This window comes from Ambystoma mexicanum, chromosome 2q, assembly GCF_040938575.1.
Source record: "Ambystoma mexicanum isolate Mex_15411 chromosome 2q, UKY_AmexF1_1, whole genome shotgun sequence".
In the NCBI taxonomy this organism is placed as follows: Eukaryota; Metazoa; Chordata; class Amphibia; order Caudata; family Ambystomatidae; genus Ambystoma; species Ambystoma mexicanum.
In genome coordinates, this window is record NC_090924.1 from 640,876,361 (window position 1) to 640,892,316 (window position 15,956).

Genomic DNA, 15,956 nt, shown 5'->3' on the forward strand with positions numbered 1-15,956 from the left:
AATAGTCAAGTCATGAAACTCATATAGCGTCCTCCCATCTCTGCCAGATTTTCCCTGCCTTTTCCGGGTATCCTCGTGCTCTGTATACTGCATATCTGTATACTGCATATCTGTACATCCGTGATCCACTGTTCAACTTGCGGGGACACTGCGGAACCCCATAGTTATGCAATATTCCTCTTAATCATTGCCGTAGTGGTTGGAAAAAGTAGCTGTTCACATAGACATTTCCCCCTCACCTTCCACACCTAGCAGCCAGTGGCGTAACACAAGATCTGGCGGCGAGCCATGCTGAGGGGGGCCCCCCCACCCCCTCCCTCAACTCGGCAATAAATCATGGGTCGCGCCACACACTGGTCCGGCCTAGATTCCCACGCTTGCGCAATACGCACAAACCTTCTGCTGAAAGCGTATGCCACACACTGCACAAGGAGAAAGGTATAAATATGTGTTTTAATGCAATATACAGCACACTTTCTGAGAAAAATTGGCTAATAAGCCAGTGCTTGCTATTGTTTTGTAGGGTAACGCCAATCGAATACATGCAAATCACCAACAGTGCACATGAACGCTTTGCTATTAAAAATGCCATGCCACAATGAAAACATGTACAACTGGATGCACAATGTAGACCAGTGTAGACACGTAATAACATTACAGTAAAGCATGCCGGTGCACATTTAGACATACCTTGGCTGGTTGCACCAAAATGCCAGTCGAAGCAATAAGACTCATCAAGAAGAGAGCACACATTCAAGCCTGCGTCTCTGCGGCCTCTAACAACACAGCCAAACTCTTAAAAATCTGCAAGGAACTGGCCAATCCTTTTGCAGTCTCTACCTCTCCTGTTCCCTCAACAGGCCCTCTGTACGGCTATGGCCTCTCGCTTATCCATTAAAACTCAGAACATCCTGTCCACTATCTCCTCTTCGTCTCCCCCTTTCTCTCTCGGCCCCCCTTTGACCATCTCCCCCTCTCCTCCTCCTTTCTCCTCTTTCTCTCTGACACCTGACAAGGTTTCTTGACAAGTCCCATCTATGGAAGTGTCGTTGAAACAGGTGCTTGCCCGAACCATCAAGGACCATATTGAAACCCTTGCTCCAGCCTTGGGCGATTTTGGTAATCATTCTTTTGCCACTGGAACTTTCCCCTCTCCCAAACTCTTGGAAAAGCTGGCCATCTCCCAGTTTACTCTCCACACTGAATCTGTTGGTTGTCTCCATGACCATCAGTCTAGCTTAAGGGCTGCCAGAGGCACAGAAACTAAACACCTGTGAAGATCTGACCTCTAACCTTGATTCCAGCATTCCTTCGGTCCTCATCCTCCTTGAACTTTCCTCTGCTTTTGACACGGTCAACCACACCATCCTGATCAATCGACTCCGTGAGAACCTGGGCATCATGGATCAGGCCCTGGAGTGGCTGACCACCTTCCTCTTGGACCGCCCCTCCCAGGTCCCACTTGGTCCCTTTCACTCCACCACCTCACTCTACCTGTGGCGTTCCACAGGGCTCTATCCTCTCACCATGGTTTTTCAACCTCTACTTGGCCCATTTGGCCCACCTGATCTCTACCGTCTCCTCTAACTTTCAGTGTTATGTAGATGACACTCCGCTTTCCTTCAGGCTCCCCTCAGCCTACTCTCCTCTCGCTCATTCCTGGCGTCATCTTCAACTCCACTCTTTCTCTCATCACATCTCGGACGTCGCCAAGAAGTCCCACTACCAGCTGCACCTCCTCAAAGGTACTCTTCCCTTTCTCACTTTCCCCCAGAAGCTCACTGTCGCCAGAGCCCTGGTTCTCTAGGCTGGACTACTGCAACAGCCACTTTCTCAATCTGCCTTCCTCTACTCTCTGGCCTCTGCAACTAATCCAGATCAGGACTGCAAGACTTGTTGTCCTTGGCCTCAAGCCCAGGGACCGTTTCTCTCCAGCCATAACATCTCTCCACTGGCTACAATGATCAAGTTCAAGACCCTTTTCATTGTGCACAAGGTTTCTGGGGCTGGGATCCGCACTACATCCAATGCTCTCTTCCGAAATACATTCCTTCTCGAGCCCTAAGGGTTAGATGGTTCTCCAGGCAGAGAGTGAGGCGGGGGTGGGGGGTACTACCCAGAGCCGCGCTGCCCTGGCTGCACTTACTCAGAACATTGCTGCCCTGTTTTCCTCTCCCCTCTCCCTTGAACTCTCCCCTCCCTTTCCTCTTGCACTTCTCGTTTCGTTCTTGCACTTGCACAATCTGAATGACACAAGGCTTAGTAAGATCATTTGTCTCGTCCTCCCTCTGTTTTCCTTCGCTAAAACACTTGTGTACAGGCGCGTTATATATGATTTATCAATCACAGATGCCCAGAAAAATAAACAATGCCCCAGTAAGAAACGGCCAGACTGGCAGAACCCAAATGCCTGTCTAGCCAGGTAATTACACTTAGCAGGACTGCTTTATCAGAAATGCCCAGTTAAAAAAAGTCATACCAAACTGAGGAATGACTAGACTGGCTGCACCAAAATGCCTCTCTAGCCATTATTATCACATATCTTGCCTGCTCAGCATGGACGTGGAAGACCATTATGATTTATTGCACAATACAACCCCCCCTTCCTCCCATCCTCTACCCCAAACCTCCCAATTCAGCTCATTGGCCCAGAATTACCTCCACGTCCCTCTTCCTTGTCCCAGTACTTACCTATGAGGCTCCTTTACTCATGGGTAAGAACTGGGATGAGAGAGTGGGACTAGGAGTAATGATTACAGGTAGCTAAATCAGGCATTGCCGTCATGTACCACTGCCTCGACCCAGTACTTGTGTATGAGGCATAGTGCATAGGGCATAGTGCCTCATACACAAGTACTGCCTCATACACAAGTACTGGGATGAAGAAGAATAGGGCTAGGAGTAATGAAGATTACCAATAAGTAATCAAGGCATTTAACACAAGTAGTGGTGCAACACCATTGAGCTGACTGGGCTTCAGCACTCCGCCCCTTCAATTGTGGGCTATGTTGACTTGACCTGGCTGACCTACAGAGCAGTTGCCGGACAGAAAAGGACACAGATGTTAAACGGCACCTGGGTTTCGCTGTTAACAAGGGCCCGGCCCAGCAATTACTAATGTACAGCATTTCGCTGTTAGTATCTGCATTCAAATGCCACATTTTTTAGGTAATTCAAAATGTGATGTGGGTTTAGTTCTTGCATGCCAGGGGAGTGATTGGAAGTGAAGAGAGCGAACAGGAGACGAGTCATTCTCACAGCAGTCCATAAGTGGGTGCTTTCAAACTTAATGGAGAAAGTTAACTGCTTGTAACTTTGAAGCTGCACTAGAATAGTCTCATTAAAATGCATAAAGAAGTTAGATGACCCCACACAAATAAGTTTGCTCATCCCCCCACACGTGAAGTTGGCGCCGTTCCCAACATTTGAAGGGTTAGCTCACCTGAAATGTACGTTTTGTTGCACCCCTGAACACAAGCACACACCATTCACCATATATACACACGCACACTCAGCCATCCATACATTTAAGTGTGCACCCTTTCACCATACACACACACACACACCCAGGCAGCCACCCTTACATTTAAGTGTGCATCCTTTCAATGTACACGTGCATACCCAGCCACCCATACATTTGTGTACACCCTTTCACCATAAACTCACACATGCACACGTCATGGGGTTGAGGGGAGCCATAAAACTTCACAAGTAAATGGTTTCTTTTTGAAGTCACTCTGACTTCATAAAGAAATTATTTCTGTTACGGACTGAACCATAACGGAAATAATTTCTAGATAAATGCATAATGAATTAAAAAAAAACATTAAAAAAAAAATTGAAAACTTTTTTTTTTAAACTCCATGTGGGCCCCCTCCCAGGCCATGTGGTTGCACCCCCCGCACAGCAGGGGTGGCAGGGGCCCCTGTTACGCCAGTGCTAGCAGCATCACTTTGGGATCTTGAGGGATCATCTGACCCAGCACCTTTGTCAGTGTGTCGCAGCATTGCTGCCAAAAGTGTTGTATATGCGGGCAGTCCCATCATATGTGAAAAAATGTTCCCTCCCCATTTTGGCATCGCAAAGAATTGGGTTCCTCAACCTTACCCCAGCGGTAGAGGGCCACTCTCGGGTAGTAAACCCTGTGCATTATCTTCAATTGCACGAAACGTAACCTGGCCGAGATGGCTGTTTCTCGTGGGTACATTAGGATTTTTTCTGGCATGATATCCCCTACCTCCCTTTCCCATTTGACTTTTAGACTCAACAGCTCTGGGGTAGCAAAGGAGGTAGTAGCGCTATACATAACCATAGTTACCTTAGCATTAATGCGTTCCATAACCGTTTCTTTTCATGGGGGTGCATTCTGGCATATTGGATGAGGCAGGTAGGTGTTTCTGTAGGGCATGTCGAAGCTGTGTGTAATGATATCTGTCATTGGGAGATTAAATGTTGTTAACTCCTCAAAGGATATGATACTCCCACCTACTACTACATCTCCCACCCTTCCTATTCTGCTTGTTACCCAATTCGGCCACTTAGGTAGCTTATCTACCTCCAGAGAGGTTCCCATTTTACCACAGTGGTTGCAGTGGCTTAACTTTCTTATCCCAGCCTATGAAAGCGTGAATCTCTGTCCAGACTCTGGGTGTTTGTGCCAACATTTTCCGAGGTAATGGCGTGGGCGTTATTTGGTACAACCTCATGGCAGACGATGCCCGTACGTGAGGTAGCGATGTGTCTGCATGCAGTAAGTCGTTGACTACCGACATCTGACTTGCCCAGTAGTACGCCTGTAAGCGTGGTAGGCCAATTCCTCCTTCCCATATAGATCTCTGAAGCGTTCGAAGTGCTATTGTTGGGTGCCCACCGCTCCATAGCAGTTTCCTAAGTGTACAATCTTTTTTCTGTACCTCCTTCGTTGGAATATGAAGTGGAGCATTTTGCAAAACGTACATGAAGCGGGGTAGCGCCAACATCTTGAACAGAACTGCCCGTCCCAACAGGGTCAGTGGCAGAGACATCAGTGCTCTGCGTCTCTTGCGAATCTTTCCTCAAGAGGTTGTAGGTTGTCTAGTGTATATTCATTGAGATCTCTCTTGATTTGTATGCCTAGGTAGCGAAAGTGATCTCTTTCGATTCTATAGGGACAGTGCTCTGGGGTCTCTTCCCTCAATCCGTTAATCAGGAACAGTATTGATTTGGTCCAGTTTACCCTTAAACCGCTAAGGGCCCCATATTGTTCCAGCAGCCGTTTCACCACTGGGCATGCCACTTCTGGGTTTTATAAATATATCAGCAGGTTGTCCGCATACAAGGAGACCCTGTCTTCCCACCCCGCTGGACCCAGGAAACCACTCCATGTGTGCGCATCTCTCAATAGCACAGCTAAGGGCTCTATCGCCAATGCAAACAGAAGCCCTGTCTCGTCCCTTTTCCTAGCACGAAGGACCTTGACAGCCAGCTGGGTAGGTGCAGTACATTTCGGTTTTCTTACGCTGCAGAGTTATGTCAAAGGAGTTTTTATAATATTTTACACATGACCATGTCTGTCTCAGTAGGCCTCGCCAACTTTCCCAACTTGCAACAAGCATTCCAAAACTTAAAACATAAACAGTCCTCCTCCTCCCTTCCTTCCCCTTACTCTGTTCCAACTCGAAGCATCTGTTGCCTGAACATTAGTCGGAAGGCAAACTCTCTACCTGCCCCCGGCTATGATTCAACCACCAAAAACCCCCAATATGAGCGCAAGCCCCTCAAAACATTTGCCTCGGGTCACTTCAACAGAGGCAGTTCACCCAAAGAAGTGGGTCCTCAAGCAAAAAACTCTACAGGGGGCGGCCTTCCCTTTGACTGCCCTGTTGCTCCCTATTGGTAGCCAGTACTGTGGGTATGGTAACAAATATATACTTCCACATCCGAGTGTGAGATGGTGTAAGGGGGTGGGGGGGCCAGGGCGCAACACACAACTGGGTCTGGCGTTCAGTCCCCTGCTTCCCCTGGGCGGGTCTGCGGCCAGCGGCTGTGGCGGCAGTGGGCTCCGGTCTGGACGGGCGCGCTGTTTCATGCAGCTTTACAGTCCCCCTCAATATGAAGTTCAGCCCATTTCCATGCCTCTTTCGGATCGGTGAAGTGGACTGTTGTGCCTTTATAGTAGATCTTGAGCTGGGCCAGGAATAGAAGGCTGTATTTCATGTTTAGCCCTTGCAGCTGCCTCTTGAGCTGGTCGACCCATTGTCTGACCTTCTTTACTTCTTGTGTATAGTCAGGGAAGAAAACAATCTTCGATCCATTGTAGGTTAGTGTGCCCTTGGCACGTGCCCTCTAACAGCGCGTCCCGGTCTCTGTAATTGAGGAGTTTCACAATTACGGTGCGTGGTGGAGCCCCAAGTATTGGTTTGCCCGTCGGCATTCGGTGAGCTCTTTCTATAGAAAAGAATTTCGAGAAGGAGTCCGGTTCAAATATGTCTGTGATCCATTGCTCCAGGAAGAGTTCCATACTTGGACCTTCAGCGTTTTCTGGTAAGCCTAGGATCCTAACGTTGTTGCGTCTTGCGCGCCCTTCCCCCTCGTCCACTCTCTCCTCTATCGTTTTCAGCTTCGATTTCCAACCCTCCAGTTGATGTCGTAACTCCTGTACTCTGTCCTCTGCACCTGAGATGCGTTGCTCCGCCTCACCAGTGCGGGATGTCGGCTTCTGTAGATCGCGACGGAGGAGCAAAACGTCCATGCTTATTCCGTCTATTTTCTGCTCCATAGAGGCGCGTGAATCCCCTATGGCTGCCATGACATCTTTCAAAGATGGGGCATTTTCCATACTGGTCGTGCTGTCCTCTGGGACAGGTTCCTCCCGGCTCAGCACAGGCTGTTAACTGGTAAATCTTGCTTTGCTTAGAGTGCTTCTTTTGTTTGTCTTTTCCCATGGCAAGTGGAGATGTCATTTGTAGCACCTGTTCAGCCCTAAGATAGGAATGCGACGTATGTGTCTGTGGCGATCAGGATGTCAGCTTTGGATTGCACTGCATTAGTTGCGGGATTCCCCCTCCCATGGGATTTCAGCTGAGTTTGTTAAGCTTGTTGACTCTTTCAGGTTTTTGTCTCGTTGTGAGCACCAAGTCTCCCCGGGGAAGCAGTTGCTATTCGTGTCCCCTGCTCTGTTCTACCTGTGTTGGGCAGTTAGTATTTCGCGGTGTGCAGGTACAGCCTTGGTACATAGGCCACACCACCGCCACTGCGTGTGACTCGACTCCTCCGTCTCTGCTCCGGTCCACGTTGACAATGGTGTTGCAAACTGTCAACTGTAAGGCAGTTTAGGGTAGCTCCGCTGGGGGGGGGCAGTCTGTGGTTCGCTTGCCTGGTGTTAGTGCTGTTAGGCTATGCGTTCAGCCGCTGTCGAGGCCCAGTTGCAGACCCCTGTCCTCGGATCCGTATTAGCAGTTTCCCAGCCCACGATATAGCATTACTGGGCACTGCGGGCCTTTAATCAGGAGACATGGAGTTCACTGCCACCGCACGTGTCACTGTGCGCTCTTATGTCCCTTAGCTTCACCCTGCTGCGGCCAATGTCAGTGCACTGGTGAGACACAGGTGTGTTGGTTCTGGGTTCTGCATGAAAACGGTGTTATCAGTTATGGATTCCAGGGCAGTGTTATCAGTTATGGATTCCAGGGCATCTATCGTGCAGCCTCCACCGGGTCAGGCCTCCGCGTGCGCATAGTAGATACACCACTCCACCACCAGTGTCGGGTTTGCTGTCATTGTATCGTACCTTAGGGTAATTGGACCAGGTGCAGCTGGTTGGATCGTGGCTTCTGCCTCTGATCGCTACGATTTCTCCAACAGATTGCTGTCCGTTGATTGATGGTGTTTCGTTCCTTTTCCCTAGGACGGTTCTGTGTGGGTGCCGCAGTGCAATAGGGGCCAATTCATCGGCATTGTGGCCGCTCTTTCTACGGCAGCTATCTTTGCCAGATCCAGGACCCGGGCGATAACAGCAGGTGCCGGAGGTCACAGGCTGCAGCACCCTCGACGGCATGGCACTCCTCGTTGGAGGCGGGACAGCCGCCTTCCGTCAATTCCTGGTTTTCGGCTCATGCAGGGACGGCAGACAGGTTTGTCTATTGCGGGACCGCCGCTGACTCAGTTTTGTTTCTCCCCGGTATGTCAGCAGATGTACCCTACGTGGACACACCGCTGCCCCACCCAAAAGTAGTCTATTCTGGAATATATGTGGTGGGCATGCGAAAAGGTTTAGTCTCGGTTATTCAGGTGTAGGTGGAGCCAAGCGTCTACTATCTGTGAATCCACAAACTGCCTTAAAGGGACATTAGTGGACCGTACCACTCCCCAGTAATCCCTCTTGGTCCAGGTTGGGGTCCATAGAAAAGTTAAAGTAGCTCCCCAGAACAATGTAGCCTGTGGAAAACGCAAGTAGCTCACCCAGGACTGCACAGAGCCAGTAATTCTGCCCAGTGTTCGGCCCATAAATGGACGCTAAAGTGACCTGTACCCCCCAGCATGTCTTCTATGAATAGAAAATGCCCCTGGAGCACGATTATGCGATACAACACAGGCGTGCATGATAAGACTAGTTTGCAGTCAACACAGTGTGTGATTTGAAAAGATTGTACAAGAAGGAGAAATATATACAAAGGTTTGGCATGCATGACCACAAAGGATAAAAAGAAAAAATGTAAAAGTGGATGAATGCAGATTGCATTGTTTAAACTCAAGTTGATTATATCTGGGGTGAAGCTAACCCCTAGTTAATGTTTTTTTGAAATTCGCCCTGAGGAAGGACACAGTCCGAAATGCATAGGCAAAGGCTTCTGCCACAATAATCACAATAAAGACAAATTTGAAAATAAAGATGTATATGTGATTGAGATACAAACAAATGATAGAAGTCGATCCTTGGTTGATTGACTGCAAACAAAGCATCGCCAAAACTTGAAGTCTGAACGATAATACATTGGAAGTAGTATTTACTACATAAACGGGCGTCTCCAAAGCTCAGTGGAAGTGCCACTGAGCTACTCTCTCCTAGAAAATGCCCCTCCCCATCAATTTTTATCTTAACTTAAAGCGGGACCCTCTTCCCCACAAGGTTACCCACTCCCTCCCCAGGTGCTTCTTAAGACTATGTGTGGAGAAAAACTGCTGTGAGATCCTTGTGCATAGCCTGGCCACATCTGCCCTATGCAGGTACATCTCCTGGAGAAACGCAAGATCTACTTGCTGTCGTTTCAGCCCATGCAGCAGTACATTCCATTTTCTGGGGGAGTTCAGCACCCTCATTTGTATGGGTCAACAAATCGCCCGTTGGCTGCTCCTGCCTGCTTCCCCTGTGACCCGCTGTTGAGACACCTTTACCCCAGTACTGTGACATCAAATGCCTCCATGCCTCACCCAACTCTCCAAACAAACAATAATAAACCCATGAAACAAACATGAACCATGCCCAGGCGTGTCAAAGCACATATGCCCCGTCAGGAACCATCATCCCCACTCTGACAATACCGCCTACTCCTCCCCGATCCAGATGCCCCCAGCGCTCAAAATCACAAACCACAGGGAAGCAAGAAAAACGGGTTAGTGACCCAGCCTACACATACACCTTTCAGCAGCAGTACGCATTCATCCGGGTGGCCCTTGTCCCGGGGCTGAATCTGTTCTTTGACTGTAAAGGCATGATAATTCATACGGATGAATCTAGGCTGGCCCTGCAGGTTCTTACACATGGGCCCCACCCGATGGACCCTATCAAGCTCAGTGGATCAGCAGAAACACCGGGAAAGGTATTCTTGAAGAAGCAGAGAACCCAGGCTTTCAAATCCACTCCTTCCGTCGCCTCCTCCAGGCCCTGAATTCAGAGGTTTTCTCAACTGTGTCTAGTGTCAGGATCTTCAATAGTAGAAATTAGTTCCTCCGTTCCCTGTTTAGCCCGGGCCAGCTCCCCCTGCAGGTCTAAAACAACCTCCTGCAGGAGTCTATTGACTCCTCTGCATCCCCCACTCTCGTGTTAATCTGCTTCAGGTCCTTGGACTGCACATCCATGGACGTTTGGAGCCCCTCTGTTGCAGCCGCAATCTCCTTTCTGACTGAGGTAGAGATGTTCTCTTCTAAGGTGGTCATGCACTATAGGAGGTCCGCCTTTGTGATGGGGAGCCCCAGCGCCCGCCATCCTTGATGTAGCCATCTTCTCACCTGCTGGTTTACCAGCCTCACCTGTGTTACCAGGCTCTGACATGGGAGCCAACATGGACGTCAGATTGCAGCTTCTTTTGGGCCTTACAGGGTGACCTATAGATGGGCGCAGCAAGAGCCACCACACCACTGGCACCACCGGGTCTCCCTCTGCGCTCAATGGGTCCCAGCGCAGCCCCTATGTCTCCTTCTGGCAAACATCCCTCACAGATTCCAGCAGCACTTCCCAGTTTACCTCTGCAGAAGGCAGTTCTTCAGGGGCCCCAGCTCTCGTCCAGGTCAGGGAATGGGCGACGCCACTCACCACTCCTGTGCAGAAAGGCTGGTGCACACTACAGCTAGGGGAGGCGCTGTTCAGGGCCCCCAGACACCCCCCACCCTCAAACCTGCTCCTTAAAGCTTGATTGCAACCCTGCACTCGTCAAAACATCCACAGCCCAATTCCTGGTCCCACAGCACAGTGTCACTAAGCGCCCTCCCCCAGAGAGAGCCAAGACTGCAGGGACCAAACCTCTGGTCACGCAGGGGAGATCTCCCCTCGGGCCCTTGCACTGCAGCTCACTTCTTCCTCGTGGGTGTTGATGGGCGGTCCAAAGCGGGGCTCAGATGGGCCAAGGTGGGGCCACCCCCAGTGCTGAAAGAGGGTTGTCCGCACCACAGGAAGGGGGAGGGGAGACGAGATATCATCCTCCTCACGTTTCAGTAGGGACCGGAGTCCCGCTGCTTGCTCCAGTCTGCTCTCTCGTGGTGGGAAAGCAGGCCCCTTCAGCCGCTCACACCGAGCTCAATAATCAGTGTCCCCCAAGCCTGTCACTGCCACCTCCTTCAACCCTGCCAGCGAGACCGCTCAAAGGGGGAGCCGAGGCTTACAACACGCTGGGTCTCCCTCTGCCGGGTTATGGTGCCACTCTGGACGCTGCATCGCCTCAGCAGCCTTTAGAGAGACAGTCTGCCACGTGGTTCTCTGGACCCGCGGCCCTGCACACAGCACTGCCTCCGATTCCAGCCAAGACCCTAGCTACCGGGGTCTACGCCGTAGGTTGACAGCACCTAAGTTAGCAAAATTCTCCACAGCCAGGGGGGAATCGGGGCACCATCCAGCCCGGGATCAGTCGAGCTCTGTTAGAATGCGGCCATCTTGATCAGCTGCCGACCACGCCCACTTGACCTGCCTTTTGATGGGTCCCACTTGTTGGGCCCCAAAGCTATGACCGCCTTGGAAAAATTACAGGCATCTAGGGTTGCATTGAAATCTTTGAGAGCAGCTGTGCGTCGACCCACATCCCATTGGAAGAGAACGCTTTACCTTTATTATAGTTAAACCAGCCAAAGGGGCAAACAACAAACTGTCAGACCCAGAGAAGATTTTCAAGAGTAAGGGAAAGCGGATGAAAAACAACTCAATCCACTCCTGTTTGAAAGCTTTACATTCTGCTTGGGTAGGGGACAGCTGTTGCACCATTTCTCCAAATGGTGCAACATTACTACGGTTGCCTGGGCTCAGCAGGTAGTCTTAAAAGGGTACTGCCTTCCTTTTCTATGGTGTCTGCCAGATTGACCCCAACCCCCTCCCATCTGGACCCCTCTGTTCCAGACCTGCCACTACTGATCAAGATTACTTCTATTCTAGAGAAGTGTGCCATAGACTTGGTCTGCAAGCAAAAATAAAGGGTGGTATTCCTTTTAGTTTCTGGTCGCAAAGATGGATTGAGGTATGCGGCCCATCTTGGTCCTAAGGCCCTTGAACAAGTACCTCAGAAAGGACAAATTCAAGATGGTAACGCGTTTACAGCTCCTCCAGACCCTGGAGCTCCAGGATTGGTTATCACTCGCCCTGCAGGATGGCTACTTTAATGTGCCAATCCATCCAAAGTACCTGCGGTGAGTCATCAGCAACTCCCCTTACCAATTCAGGGAGTTTCCTGTAGTATTGTGCAACATCATTCCAGAACGGGAAGGTGGAACGACGGAGGGAGAGGAAGAACAAGACGGCGGTTGGAGAGAGAAGGAAAAGGAGCCAGAAACGCTGTGCTACTGTGTTCATATTCCCTTTTATAGTGTTAATGTTACTTACTTAAATAAACCCTGTTCTTTAACCTCTCAGTGTCCATGAATGCTAAATTTCACTTCAGGCTCACCTCTGCCCGAGGATCTTCACCAAGCTTTTGGTGGCAGTCACAGCCATTCTTATGAAAGGAGGAATTCAGGTTTTTCCCCTACCTGAACGACTGGCTGATCAGGGCTCTATGCCCAAGTAAGCGATGGACCATCTATATCGCATCTGTTACCTCTGCCACAGACTGGGCTTCTCCCTCAAATTCAAGAAGTCTCAAGTAACACCCTCCCAAACGGTCACAGTTCTCCGGCATCATGACACTAAGTATTGAACAGAGTTGCGCAACACCTCTTTGGTGGACTCGCAGAGAGAACTTGATGGCAGGACAACCTTTTTGGCAACCGTGGACAGAGGCGACAGTGCTTATTAACACCTTGCTGAAAGGCTCAGCTGACTGAGTTGATGGTGAGTTGATGGTGAGTGGACTGTGGACCTTGGCAGAGACGAGACTGCACCTAAGCCTGTTTAAGCAGAGGGCACTTAGACTAGCGCTGATGGCCTTCTTGCCATTCATACGGGAGAAAACTGTCCTGATCATGATGGACGGTCCAGAAGCCATGCACTAAATCAAGAGAGCTGGTGTGGCGCCACTCCCCCTGTGCAGAGAGGTTATGCAGCTCTGGTTCTGGGTGTTACTGAATAGTATCATCTTGTTGGCAATTCACCTGGCTAGGATGGCGAGCAAAACGGCAGACACCCTGAGCAGGCAGAGCTAGGTCTCCCACAAATGAGCGCTGTGCCTCCCACTAGAGAGCTGTGCCACGTAGTACTTCTGGAGATCTTCTCCCTCGGATGTATTTATTTACATACAGTGCCAACATGAAGTGTGATCTCCCTAGAGGGAAACTGGGAGGTGCATTCATCGTGGGCAGGAATTTCTTACTTTTGTATGCTTTTCCACTGATTCCCATCATTCTCCAAGTGATCAGGAGGTTGAAGAGGTACATAGTAACCATGATCTTGATTGCCCGGATTGGGGCAGAAGGACATTGTCCCTGGACTTTCTGAACATTTTATATGATGCTAAAGGTATTTGTATAGCGCACCGTCACCAACGGAATTGGTCCCCAGGCGCTCCCGCAGTTCTGCAAACAAGGAGGGGGGTTGGGTTAGTGGGGTGAAGAGGGCGTAGGAAAGTGAGAAAGGTGGTGTCCTGTTGGCGGCTTCAGCTCGGTTGTCATTGTTAGCTGAGCTTGGGTGTGAATATCGGGTCGATGAGTCCTCGTGTGCTGTTGATGTGATTTATGTGTTGATTGTTGCAGTGTGGTGAAGTTTGTGCAGTTTACTGTGCGAGAAGTGGTTGTGTAGGTTTGTGTGATTTAAGTATGCCGAAATTTGAGCTTTGTGTTAGTGGGGTATATTGTATTTGCTCCCCACACAGCGCTTCCTCCCCACTCGTGTGACCTTAATGCGCCCTTCCTTGGTTGAACGCCCTTGGTGATCGCAGACAATGCGGTTGAAAAACACCAGGGGGTTAGTCCAGGAGATGCGTGCGTGCATGTTGCCGCTCCAGGACACGGGTGGCTGGAAGGCTCAACCAAGCAGCCCAAGAGAGGCCAGGCACATGGGTGGGCGCTGTTGACGGGTCGGGACAGATTGCTATCAGAGAGGGTCCATGTGAGGCCAGCCATAACAAATTCCCCTCAGGTGGCGGTCTCTGCATGCCAGTGGCAGAGGCGCCACGGAACGCCAGGTGCCTCAGTCTGTACGGCCATGTGTGCAATAGACCGGAAGTGCCTGACTGCAGGCGCACTCCATCATGCATGGATGCATGACCGCTGTCCGAGTCCATGCTAGTGGCGTGGGGCATACCCACCGTAGGGTGCGAGGTTGTTCGGTTGGGCAGTTTGTGTCCAGGTCTAGAGTGGGGGCCTATACCATTGGGCCCAGCACATGACCATCTGTCCTTCAAGTCTTCCCCAGAAAACAGAGCTACTGTCCCAAGAGGAGAGGCCTGGTTTTTCACCCAAGCGTGCATAGGTGCAACCTGCACAAATGACTTCTGAAAGACTGAGGTATAGAGATTGCGACTTTCCAGAAGACTTAATGGAGATGTTGCTCTCGGTCAGGAGACCAGCAACAAAGGATTTATCGGTGCCATTGGAAGACATTTTGGAGATGTTACTGAGCCAGGTGCATCGATCCTTTCATGTGACACTTCAAGAGTCTATGCAAGAACTACAGATTGTGACTGTCAAGGTCTATCTAGCAACACTGTCCCTCTTTAAGTGTATGCCCAAACAGGGGGTCACTATTCCCTGTGTGATACAATTCCTAAAAGGACTGAAACACCCGGCGTGGTACTTAAATTTACTGCCACCGTTCCTAATGACATCACCCTTTGAGTCAATGCATTCCTGTCCCTTGAAGCGTCTCATCTGGAAGACTGTCTTCCTGATGGCAATTTCATCCGCACTTAGGGTTAGCGAGCTGGAGGTCTTGTCCGGCAAACCACCTTTCACAACCTTTTCAAAGGAAAATGTGATGATCCGAATATGCGCTTTGTTTTTGCCTAAGATGGTGTCTGAGTTTCACTTGTCACAGACCACTTGCTTACTGGCTTTTTACCCGCCGCTTCATCAATCTGAGGAGGAAAGTCTACATAGACTTGACCCGGGAGTGGCATGGAGTTTTTACATCGCGAGAACTAACCCCTTCAGACTAGAAGACTACTTTTTTGTTGGTCTACAAAGGCCTGAAGATGGGCAGGTGAGTGACAAAAACCATCTCCAGAGGGATCATGTTTTATGTCTCTTAATGCTATGCTAGAGTGGGAGAGCATATCCCTGAAGTCTTAAGAGCACTTTGAATTAGGGGCGTATCTGCTACATCAGCACTCCAAAAGAAGTGCCCAATAAAAGGATATTTGTCAGGCTGCAACATGGGCTTCCACACACGTTTGCAAAACATTACTGCCTGGATACTTTGTCAGGTCAGGACACCCTATTTGGGATAGCTGTCGTACAAATACTTATTTGATTGCTTTGGAGCTCACTCTTCCCGTCTCCTACATCCTGATACTGCTATGGGAGTCTCTAAGATGACAAATCCGTGGGAGGACACAATCCATTAGAAGAACCAATTACCTGCCTCCAGTAATGTTCTTTCTGATGGGTGTTCCTCCTGCAGATTCCTCATCGCCCTCCCAGCCTGCCCATAAGTCGGAGAGCTCCCTCCATTTGCCATCTCCTTCAACACTGTATAAAACACCTTGTATTTTTTTGTGATCCTCAACACGGCGGTACAACGATGATAATTGTGGTCATAGGGCACCAGTTGCGCCATTTGTACCAATGGTGCATCTGGACCCGACGACCGTGCTGAGGACCATCGACCCCGGAGCCAGACAGCACCCCCTGCTGTGAATAATTTTCAATATTTGCTGCCACAGGAAGAATATATCTAAGATGAGGAATCCATGCAAGCAACATACTTAAAAAAAAAGATTATTACTGGAGACAAGTCATTTGTTCCATTGCAGTCCGTCAGCTGCTGAGTGCAATGGAAAAAGGTGGAAATGAGGTCGTGGGGAATGGCAACTCTATAATACATTGGCGTTGACCTCATTTCCAGCATCTGTCCATGCAATGGTGCTGGTTAGAAACCACAGTGCATCCCTTGGTGGGTGAAGTTT

General features: G+C 49.8%; 1 protein-coding gene across 2 annotated transcripts in view; it reads left to right on the plus strand.

Moving 5' to 3' along the window:
* Positions 1-15,956, plus strand: part of PARN (poly(A)-specific ribonuclease) — a 1,047,754-nt gene that overhangs the window by 961,866 nt on the left and 69,932 nt on the right. The gene's annotated exons all lie outside the window — the stretch shown is intronic.